The 12,405-nt window shown below is 40.2% G+C and overlaps 1 protein-coding gene across 4 annotated transcripts in view; it reads left to right on the top strand.

Annotated features, from left to right (window-relative positions):
- The window catches only part of enox1 (ecto-NOX disulfide-thiol exchanger 1), a 590,718-nt gene that overhangs the window by 172,123 nt on the left and 406,190 nt on the right, over positions 1 to 12,405 (top strand). The gene's annotated exons all lie outside the window — the stretch shown is intronic.

Raw genomic sequence — 12,405 nt, 5'->3', positions numbered from 1 at the left:
TTTTCAACAATTCGTAAATCATTGATTTTGATACAAATATTTTACTACTGTGATCTCACCATCACAATGAAATGTGTAGGTTTTCTGAAGCCCTATTGGTGCCGATGTGAAGCATGTCACTTTCTATCATTTCACAGAAAATAAACGTTCTCATTTAACAACAGCCACAACCAATGGAATCTAAAATACACATGGCTACTGAAGCTATTTGTTAAAATAACTGGGTAATTCTGATTAAGCGTGTTGGATTTAAAATGACAAATATAAGATTTTTGGTCCTCAGTATCGCAGCAGATAACCACAAACTGGACAATATGTGGTGATTGGATGAGCACTTTTTCAGCTTGATTTGCAATGCAGTTCACAAATAATTGCAATAGTGGTATTTCAGTATGGCAGTCTAAACTTACCTGGATTTAGGTGTAGCCCAAATAATGCTGCATACTAATAATAATGACAAAGTAGAATTTTTCTTTTCTGTTCCCAACTCTCCCCAGACAAAAGCATGTTTTTTAGAAAAGCTATAAGAGTTGGAAGTGACCTAGGATGTCATCTTAGTTTATTCCAATCCAATATATTTCTGCCTTCAGGATTTTAAAACTGCAGTCTTCAAGGCAGGCTGTGTATAATTCGCTTTCACAGAGGTTGAATTCTGCTTGAAAAGAAATGAAGAGCATTTTGAATTGCATTGATATAAACATTATGTGTGTGTGACTTTGCTGTAATGGGTTCTGGTTCCATTTGATCTGCTATATGGAGTTGTATCGCTCACATGTTTGCAAATATAGAATAGAACTGTGGAGTATTATTCAGAGCAGAAAGGAAGCAAAGAGAAAACAAAAAGGATGGAAGCAGCGGCCTCCTTGGAAAGGTTGCAAGAGCAGGATATTTTTAGTTGATGACAGCTTTCAGATGCCTTCAGGCTTCTACAAGGAAGAGGAAGACCAAATGTGCCAAAAGGCCACGAAACAGATTCAGAGTGGTAGTAAGAAAATGCTGCAACAAACACAACAGAAAACCCAGAACATATTATTCAAGACTGCAAAAGGGAAGGATCAAAAGAGAAAGCATAACAAAGGTTTGTTTTTAGACTTCGATTTTTTTCATAGTTGTTGTCTGAATAGATGAAGACAAGCATAGAAGAGTAGACTTCAGGATGTATTTTCACTATAGGTGTTGATTCTGTATTTGCATTGTGAATGGTATATGTCAGCAATGGGTGAAACACTTGAGAGTTATGATTGTGTTGTTCAAGTGTTGTGTGTGTATGCATTGTTTACTAGTTATTCCGGTTATATCTTTCCCTCTCAGTCCTTATTGTCCACCTAAAGCTGGTGGTTGCCTATGTGTTGCATTTCAAGTTGAGTACAGATATCTACATTGCATCTACACCCACAGTAGAACAGAGGTAGCTGGTCATCAAATTGATGATGAAATGAGAGATTAACCCAATGAGAGGAGATTTTTAGTGTCATAAAATAGCACATTCCTACTTATTTAACTGGTTGTATTTTTACCTCTAGGTAGATGAAAACATTCTTCCTGGGTAATTTTCATTCACTACTGTGATTGAAGTCTTCTCCAGGGTGGCTTACTTAGGCAATCCCTCGTTGTCCGAGTATTATTGTCTTCCAGGTGCAGTGTCCTGGATACATAGATGACCGTGGAGCCCTATTCTTGACCCACATGTTCTTCCACATTGAGGACATTGGTTTCCAGGTGGAAGGCGGTCCTGATCAGGGTTGGCTTGATGTGCCTTCCTCTTGGCACATTTCTCCCTTTCGCCCTCCATTCATGCCTCTTCATATTCCACAGCACTACTGGTCACAGCTCACCTCCAGCTAGAGCTCACAAGGGCCAGGACTTCCCAGTTCTCAGTGTCTATGCCACACTTTTTAGCTTTGAGCCCACCTTTAAATCTCTTTTCCTGTCCATCAACATTTCGTTTTCCATTCTTGAGTTGGGAATAGAGTAACTGCTTTGGGAGATGGTGATTGGGCATTTGGACAATGTGGACAGTCCAGTGGTGTTGATGGTGTAGGAGCATCATTTCAGTGCTAATGATCTTTGTTTCTTCTAGTACGCTGACATTTGTCCTCCTGTCTCCCCAAGAGATTTGCAGGATTTTTCAGAGGCAACACTGATGGAATCGTTCCAGGAGTTGAGTGTGATGTCTGTAGACAGTCCATGTTTCACTGGCATGTAACAGGATTGGGAGGACAATAGCTTTATAAACAAGCACCTTGGTATCCCTAGAGATGTCCTGATCATCAAATACTCTCTGCTTCATTCGGGAAAATGCTGCACTTGCAGAGCTCAGGCGGCGTTGTATTTCAGTGTCAATGTTGACTTTTGTGTAGAGGTGGCTGCCAAGGTAGTGGAAATGGTCAACATTTTCTAACATTACACCATTAAGCTGTATTCCTGGCATTGCATGGGAATTGGCTGGTGGCTGTTGGAAGAGCACTTTGGCATTCTCTATGTTCAGTGAGAGGTTGAGCTTCTCGTATACTTCTGCGAAGGTGTTTAGAGTGGCTTGTAGGTCTTCTTCTGAATATGCACAGACTATATTATAATCAGCATAGTGGAGTTCTATAACAGATGTTGTTGTGACCTTGGTTTTGGCTTTCAGTCTGCTGAGGTTAAATAGCTTGCCATCTGTCTGATAATTAATTTCCACTCCGGTGGGAAGCTTCCCAGGGTGACACTGCTGTTCTATCCCTACCAGTCACCATTCCCCTTTCTTGACAAAAATCCCCCTTTTTACATGGTACTCAGGCCTCAAAGTGATGATTGATGGGTTCAACATGACAAAACATGATTCATTCAATTATTAAATGAAAACAGACACAATTGTAGAAAAGCAGACAAGTAACATATTTATTGTATAAGAACTACCGTGTTTTCCCGAAAATAAGACAGTGTCTTATATTAATTTTTGCTCCCAAAGATGCTCTAGGTCTTATTTTCAGGGGATGTCTTATTTTTCCATGAAGAAGAATTCACATTTATTGTTGAACAAAAAAACAAACATTTATTATATACGGTACAGTAGTTGTCATCATATATTTATTTATTTATTTACAGTATTTATATTCTGCCCTTCTCACCCCGAAGGGGACTCAGGGCGGATCACATTATACACATATAGGGCAATAAACACATCAAACAAAGACCGAGACAGACAGACGCAGAGGCAATTTAACCTTTTTCTGAGGGGATGTTCGATTCTGGCCACAGGGGGGAGCAGCTGCTTCATCATCCACTCTGACGGCACTTCCTCATTCCAGGTCGTAAATTAGTTAAACTTGCCTCCCCACTTTTATAAGTGGTACCTTATTTCCTACTTGATAGATGCAACTATCTTTTGGGTTGCTAGGTCAGCAATGAGCAGGGGCTATTTTTTATTTTTAATTGACGGGTGCTCACCCCGCCACGGGCTGGCCTCGAACTCATGACCTCATGGTCAGAGTGATTTATTGCAGCTGCTCAACAGCCTGCGCCACAGCCCGGCCCCAGCATAACCAGACAAACTGTGAATCCTATCAAGAATTTCTTATTACTACCAATATTTCCACATTTACCAATCCTGCATGCTCTGGTGTTCTGTTTGGCGGGCATGCTTCCAAACAAAAACGTTGCTAGTTCTTACTTTCGGGGGAGGCCTTATATTTAGCAATTCAGCAAAACCTCTACTATGTCTTATTTTCTGGGGATGTCTTATTTTAGGGGAAACAGGGTAGTTTAAATGTGAACTCCTTGAACCTATTCCTCATTCATGGCTCCTAAAACACTTCTTGAGTTCTTATCAGTTCCCTTCTTCCTAACTGGAATTCACTCTATCTCTGCCTTCCATAACCAGACTTCATCCATCTCCTATTTTATTCTTCCAGAAACAAGCCTCTAGGTTATATCCCCCATAGGCTCCCCTTCACATCACTCTGACAGCTACGATTGGCTGACTCTAATTCAGTTTGGCCAGCTTCTCATTTTGCACTCACTATTCCACTTTATACATAAATAGGAAGGGTGGGAATGAATAAACATTGTTTTCTTGCTTCATACATAGCTCATGAGGCTTCTTGAAACAGGCATCAAAGGGATCCAGAAACAATGTAGTTTTGCAAGCCTCAAGAATGATAGCCGAAGCACGTAACCAGGTATTGCCAGACTCCCTTCCTGTCCAGTAGCTTGTTGGGTTATTTCTTTTCCATCAAAATCCTTTGCTGCTAGTTGAGGACTGTGCTATGATTTCTACTCATCAGTATAGCTTACCAGGAAGAGGAGCCAGCTATCTATTCCTTGTGAGCCTTAGATCATACCAGCATCAACATGTTGTATTTCCGGAGGTCCAGAGACTGTTGCTGAGGATTGTTGAGGTGATTACATGGGATGTCATTGTCAGCGTGATTACAAGGTCAATGTGTCAGCTCATTATTAAAGGAAATTATGTATAATGAGCAAAAAGCCCGTGGTGAGCCTTCTTTCACAGACCTTGGCTAGGATCCAAAGAAGCAATAAACTCATGTGAGAGAAATCATGCGTGCAAACATTGGGTATTATAATTAACACAAATATGCTATCTCTTTCTCTCTCCAGTCTTAATGGCACATTGTTTTTATTTGCGCAAACAATAGAGTACTCATCTGTCACAAAAATAGTAGTGATGTGTTCTTTGAATTTTCATAATGATCTACTGTTCCCTTTTCATGATAGCATTTGATGTTGAATCAATGGAGACCGTGAAGGAGACTGACTTTTTTTCCCTTGGATGGGGAAGAATAATTACTTTAATACAAGTTAGACAGTTTCTGCGGCCTTTCCACCCCTTCCTCTTCATCTTTTCTGATGGCACTCCCTCTAATTTTATACTCAAATAATGAGTGCCAAAAGGGCTGGCGCCAATATGGCACTCTTGAAAGCTGTAGAGAGGATGTGTGTGGGAAATTCCAAGTTTATCAGAAATATAAAAAGCTTAGAGAGAAAATGGATATATTTATTTACTAAAGATGTTTAGCCTACATTCTATAAGAAAATAGAATTAGTATTCAAACGTTACCCTGCATATAACAATAGTGGGGGGAAAACTGTACTGGCAATAGAGAATTGCCATCTTTCTTCAATTGTAACAATCTATTGATGGCTAGATGCACACTAATTTTAGTTCCACCACTACCAACAATAACACATAAGATACACCTGCGATCCTAAGATACATCCCATTTTTAGAGATGTTTTTATAGTGAAAAAGTACATCTTAGAATTGAAGAAATACAGCATATAGTGCATCATAATAACAATAAAATGAATAAAAATAGTTACTGATTTCTGCATCAAACTAAATCAGCATCATCATAATGTTTCTTGGAGCCCCCAGTAGTGCAATGGGTTAAACCCTTGTGCCACCTTAACTGCTGACCGACAGGTCAGCGGTTCGAATTTGGGGAGTGCGGGTGAGCTCCCTCTGTCAGCTCCAGCTCCACATGCAAGGACATGAGAGATGTCTCTCACAAGGATGGTAAAAACATTAAACATCTGGGTGTCCCCTGGGCAACATCCTTGGAGACGGCCAATTCTCTCACGGCAGAAGCGACTTGTGGTTTCTCAAGTCACTCATGACACAAAAAAAAAGTTCTTTAAGAAAAGTCAGTCCCATAGGAAGGGCAGTTCTGAAAACATAAAGGGTTCTTTTTTTGGTGTGACACATATTTTGTTTAGAGCAGAATTCTGGAAGCCTGGACCCACTAGTCATAGGTAAAGGTAAAGGTAAAGGTTTTCCCCTGACAATAAGTCCAGTCGTGACCGACTCTGGGGGTTGGTGCTCATCTCCATTTCTAAGCCGAAGAGCCGGCGTTGTCCGTAGACACCTCCAAGGTCATGTGGCTGGCATGACTGCATGGAGCCCCGTTACCTTCCCACCGGAGCGGTACCTATTGATCTACCCACATTGATTTGTTTTCGAACTGCTAGGTTGGCAGGAGCTGGAGCTAACAGCGGGCGCTCATTCCACTCCCGGGATTTGAACCTGGCACCTTTTGGTCCACAACTTCAGCAGCTCAGCGCTTTAACACACTTCGCCACCAGATCTTATCATATTTACCCACCACATGAATTGATCTTACTGGTGGACCCATGGACAGCAATGGTCTCACAGCACAGGCAAGCAAATGAAGATTCTTAAATAGTTTCAACAAATGGTGAAGGAGATGCTTGCATAGAGCTATCAACTAAGTTCAGATAAGCATATGAATCAGGGATGGTGCGCCTTTGTCTCTGTCTTTATAGCCCTGAAATTACAGTAATTTCAGAGCCTGAAAGGTTGTCTACAATGGGCCATTTTGGTCAGCAGCAGGCTATAGCAGACCATATGGGCCTTATGGTGGATTGAGGGCTGAATACAGATGGGTCCCATGAAATATACTGTTGCAGCTCCCAACCACCTTGAATCTAAATTGTAGTGTAGTGAATGAGAGCTCCATCTCAATCCAACTTTTTATAAGAATCATAGAATCATAGAGTTGGAAGAGACCTCGTGGGCCATCCAGTCCAACTCCCTGCCAAAAAGCAGGAAAATCACATTCAAAGCACCCCTGATAGATGGCCATCCAGCCTCTGCTTAAAAGCCCCCAAAGAAGGAGCCTCCACCACAGTCCGGACCAGGAGAGACAAGAAGAGTCTCTTCAGAACCAGGCATAGTTCAGTTTTGCTTTTGAATTCAATAGGAATTTAACAGGACTAAAGGAAGAGATACATCACCAAGTGCTCAGTAGATTTTAATTTTGGAAAAAGGTCAACACATTTCAGACAAGGTCAATATTTCAGTGGCTTTCTTCATAAAAACAAATACAAACATACATTTAAAAATCAAAAGGGAAACTCATAATTATATCATATATACTTAAAACATCGTAATACATTTTAATTTTTTGTAGACTGCTTCATATACATACCAATATGCAATCTAATAGTGGAAAATGTCTGGAGTCCCTCTCTCTTCATTTTCTTCCTACCATCTGCTAAAATAAAATAAAAAACCCTTGAGTCTAGTTCTAGTGGATGAAAAGAAACTAGAGAACCAGTGTTACTTAAAAAAAGCAGATGGTAGGAAAGAAGTGGAGTGGGAGAAGAGAAAGATATCCTTCAAAGAATTACCTTGGAATCAGGCAAGGAAAAGTTCTGAATGAATTTAAACAAAAGTGGGCAAAGATCAAGTCATTTATTTAGACCTCAAAATGTTCTGAATGAATTTACACAAAAGTGGGCAAAGATCAAGTCATTTATTTAGACCTCAAAGAACTAAAGCATTTGATTTTAAAATTCACTCTATTATTTTCTTTTAAAAAATTGTTATTATTAGTTTACTTTTGTTCCAGTAAATGGAATGGGGTTTTCAGCCTCAGTAATTTCTACAGTTATATGGTATGGGCTTTAAGCAGTGTAAAGCAATTAAAATGTATTATAACGTTTTACAGTGTTCCCTCACTACTTTGCGGTTCACTTTTTGCGGATTCGCTGTTTCGCGGTTTTTCAATAAACTCTAAAAGGCTATTATAAATAATAAAAAATTACAATTTACAGCCTAAGGAAGGGAGGAAGGAGAAGCCAAAGGGAGAGAAAAGGAGCCCAAGTGGCAACAGGAGGAGAAGGAGGCAATTTATCAACACACAATTGGTTGATAAACACTTAAAATAGTGTATAACTACTAAAATAATGTATGAATAATAAAATAAATATAGTGTTCCTACTTCGTGGATTTTCACTTATTGCGGGTGGTCCTGGAACCTAACCCGAGCAATAAGTGAGGAAACACTATATATAGTTATTATATATGTATGTGTTGTCCTTTGGATTTTCAATTTTTGTTTGTATGTAGCCCCTAAAGAAGGCCACTGAAATACATACACAGGCCAAAACATATTTGAGCTTTTTCAGAAAAAAAGCCACACAAAAAACAAACCCATCCACTGAGCACTTGGAGATATATTCCTCTGTTTCCCCCCCCTGTGCATTACATTTTGGGTGCTCTCCAGTATCTGCCTCTTCTACTTGGAATTCAAGGAACTGTTGCTTGGTCTAAAGTTAGTTAATAAACTTTTTTTAATTAAACAAGATCAATCAACACATATAGAAGCTTACTGCATTTACTTGTGTATAAGTCAATGTTATGTATAAGTCAAGGGCAGGTTTGGGGATTTTCACATGACCCATGGATAACTTGCTGCTCATTCTGCAGACAGGAAAAAGCAGCACCACCATATCAGGAGATCTGCTGCCCTTTTTACCACCCAGACAGTAAAAAATACTCTTTGCTACTCTTCTTAAAGAAAGAGGTTCTTATTTTTAAAAAAATAATCAAAGGTGCAGTATTAACAGAAATGCAATTATCCCCTTCTCTGTGTAAGATGATGAAGAGTTTAGCCAATTCTGGGAAAGCATAAAAGAAGCACTGACCCCTCTATTCTCTCTATTTCTCTTTGAGGATATGTGCCAAAGTACTGTCATTGCCGACATTTCCTCACTTCGGTATTAACAAAGATATGAAGTGGCACCATGATGGTGCGTTGTGCTTCTTTTAGGTTCTCTCTGAGCGACTAAGGGCCCTTCCACACAGCCATATAACTCAGAATATCAAGGCAGAAAATCCCACCATATCTGCTTTGAACTGGGTTGAACTGGATCCACACAGAAATATATTCCAATTCAAAGCAGATAAAGCACTAAATTCTGCCGCTTGCATCCTCAACCAGCTGGTCACCCCTTCCCGCAGCTGCGCAGCATCGCCAAAATACTGTGTTGCCAGCCACATCCCCATTGTTGGAAACAAGTGGTTGAGGATGCAGGCGGCAGAATTTAGTGGGGAGGAGTTGCCAAGCTCATTCATCGCTATGGTAAGTGCCTAGATTTGAATGGTGACTACGTGAGATGTGGTATTTGGGTGTGGTTTTCAACTGCATATGGTAAATGTTTTCTCCTATACTTTGTTCATTTTTAATTCCAAAACGTAATCTACTTTCTGGATAGCCCTCGTACATATATAAGGGAAGGGGAGTGGCTTTCAAATTAATGTCCTTGAAGAACCAAGTTGATGTCTCCAAAGTACAACACATACTGAACTGGATGGTCTATTGTTCTCATTGAGTTTAGTTGCGCTCATGTTCCTATGAATGAAGGATCTTATTTCATGCATGTTCCTTATTAAACACTAACAGGGTATCTGTTTATTCTGAGTTTTGCTCAAATGACTGTTCTTCCCTTGCATGCCAAAGTAATTCAGAATTATAATGCTGAAGCTCTGTTCTTCTGGAAAAAAATAGCAAGCTGCTGAGCAATTCTTTTCTTTTCCAATCTCACCATTGTTTTTGTCATTGACTTGAAGTTCAAGGGCTTGGTTTATTTTTCTCCAGACAACCATTTTTCTCTGTTTAGCATGAGGTATGCAGAGCTTTTTGACTTCATTTTTACTTATTTATTGTGAGACTCATCTGTCTTTTTCTTCCATTTTATGAGAAATGAGTCTCTACAGAAACAGGACATGATCCTTCAGCACAGGGAAGATCAACCCTCTCCCATTTCAGAATATTTAACAGAATAAGATAAAATAATTCAGGTTTCTTAAATGTTTGCTGATAATTGATATGATGCTTTTGTTTTCTTTTTAAACACAAGCTCCTGTCTGATCTCTGATAATATAAAAATATTGCAGAGTAGCTAGATATGATGTGAGATTTTTGTTTGTGTTGTTTGTTTGGATTACAGGATGCCAGAGTTGATGAGCCAGCTAGACGCTATGTTGGTTTGACAATATTGGGAGTTGTGGATCAAAATGTCTTGCTCCTTTTCTGTGCACATAGAAGTAATCAAACCTTACTCCAAAGCATGCCACAACTGGGGAGATGTATATATCATAGAATCATAGAATAGTAGAGTTGGAAGAGACCTCATGGGCCATCCAGTCCAACCCCCTGCCAAGAAGCAGGAAATCGCATTCAAAGCACCCCCGACAGATGGCCATCCAGCCTCTGTTTAAAAGCCTCCAAAAAAGGAGCCTCCACCACAGTCCGGGGGAGAGAGTTATATGAAATTAGGATAGTCATTGTTGACCTAGCTTGATACTTAAATTCCCTTTCTTCAAAAAGCACCCCTCCCCAATTCTGTGTTTGCCTGAAAACATTACTAGAAAGGCACTATATGATTCATATGAAAGAATATGCTCAAGAAATCCTTGAGCACTAATCCATTAAAGGGATGTGAAAACATGCAGATAGTGGAGGCCATAGAAGTCAGCATATGACACATTTCTTGTTTTAGATATAATAATTTTATGGATCCTTGGTTATGGTCTGGAGGCATATGATACATCAACCTTACAAATGTTTTCTTATCTTTTTTATTTCCCCTTCTGAAACCCAAGTTTAGGCATGCTCTGCTTTTCCTTGTAGTTCCAAAGATTGGATACTGCTTCTTTGTTGTGATGAGGAAATAACCAAACATCCAATACAATGCACTATATCCTGAAGTTTTCTTACATAGTTAAACTATAGCAGGGAGTGCTGACTGAGACCCAACACATCTTTTTTTTAGGATCTTTTCCCCTTTTTGAATATGCTGTAATCACAAAGTAATCATAGAATCATAGAGTTGGAAGAGAACTCATGGGCCATCCAGTCCAACCCCCTGCCAAGAAGCAGGAAATCGCATTGAAAGCATCCCTGATAGATGACCATCCAGTCTCTGCTTAAAAGCTTCCAAAGAAGGAGCCTCCACCACACTCTGGGGCAGAGAGTTCCACTACTGAATAGCTCTCACAGTGAGGAAGTTCTTCCTAATGTTCAGGTAGAATCTCCTTTCCTGAAATTTGAAGCCATTGCTCCACATCCTAGTCTCCAGGACAGCAGAAAACAAGCTTGCTTCCTCCTCCCTATGACTTCCCCTCACATATTTGTACATGGCTATCATGTCTCCTCTCAGCCTTCTCTTCTGCAGGCTAAACATGCCCAGCTCTTTAAGCCGCTCCTCATAGGGCTTGTTCACCAGACCCTTGATCATTTTAGTTGCCCTCCTCTGGACGTTTTCCAGCTTGTCAACATCTCCCTTCAACTGCGGTGCCCAGAATTGGACACAGTATTCCAGGCGTGGTCTGGCCAAGGCAGAATAGAGGGGTAGCATGACTTCCCTGGATCTAGACGCTATATCCCTATTTATGCAGGTCAAAATCCCATTGGCTTTTTTAGCTGCCACATCACATTATTATTTATTATTTATTTACAGCATTTATATTCCGCCCTTCTCACCCCGAAGGGGACTCAGGGCAGATCACATTACACATATAAGGCAAACATTCAATGCCTTTAACATAGAACAAAGACAAGACAAACATAGGCTCCGAGCTGGCCTCGAACTCATGAGTAATTTGTTACAGCTGGCTGCAGCTGGCTGGCTGCTCACCATCCTGCGCCGCAGCCCAGGAACATTGCTGGCTCATGTTTAACTTGTTGTCCACAAGGACTCCAAGATCTTTTTCACACGTACTGCTGTTGAGCCAGGCGTCCCCCATTCTGTATCTTTGCATTCCATTTTTTCTGCTGAAGTGAAGTATCTTTCATTTGTCCCTCTTGAACTTCATTTTGTTAATTTCGGCCCATCTCTCTAGTCTCTTAAGATCATTTTGGATTCTGCTCCTGTCTTCTGGAGTGTTAGCTATCCCTCCCAGTTTAGTGTCATCTGCAAACTTGATGATTGTGCCTTCTAACCCTTCATCTAAGTCATTAATAAAGATGTTGAACAGAACCGGGCCCAGGACAGAACCCTGCGGCACTCCACTCGTGACTTCTTTCCAGGATGAAGAAGACGCATTGGTGAGCACCCTTTGGGTTCGTTCACTTAGCCAATTACAGATCCACAAAGAAGGAGTTGAATATCCAAGAATAGTTCCTTGTATCTCTCTGTACTTACACATGTTGCAAATGCCTGTAGAAACAAGCTAGGCCCTCTAAGTAATCTGGTGAGTCATATGATTTTCCTTTGTAAAATTTGAACACAAACACCATTCATATGATAAAAGTGGTGTTGGTATGTAGAAGAATAGCTTCAGCATTTCTATCTGAAATTGCAACAGTGGGATGTGACTATCAGATACTCCAGCAGTACTTCAAATATGAGATTTTGTGTTTTGATGTCTGAAACACTTATCCAAGAAGTGTACAGCGAGTTTAATTCTTGACCAAGAAAACAGACTCTAGGTTTTCTTTTGTCTTTAATTTGTGGAAATCGTTTGCAATGATGTGCACTTGGGAAGATGTGTAATTGGAGTTCTATTAAGTGACAGATTTGTGAACCAGTATTCCTGAGGGGTAAACATGTTTCTTGTCCTTGAGGGGAAAACAAGTTATTTGAAGGCCACAACCA

The sequence above is a fragment of the Anolis carolinensis genome, chromosome 3 (genome assembly GCF_035594765.1).
Source record: "Anolis carolinensis isolate JA03-04 chromosome 3, rAnoCar3.1.pri, whole genome shotgun sequence".
In the NCBI taxonomy this organism is placed as follows: domain Eukaryota; kingdom Metazoa; phylum Chordata; class Lepidosauria; order Squamata; family Dactyloidae; genus Anolis; species Anolis carolinensis.
This window is presented reverse-complemented; position numbering and strand designations above follow the sequence as displayed.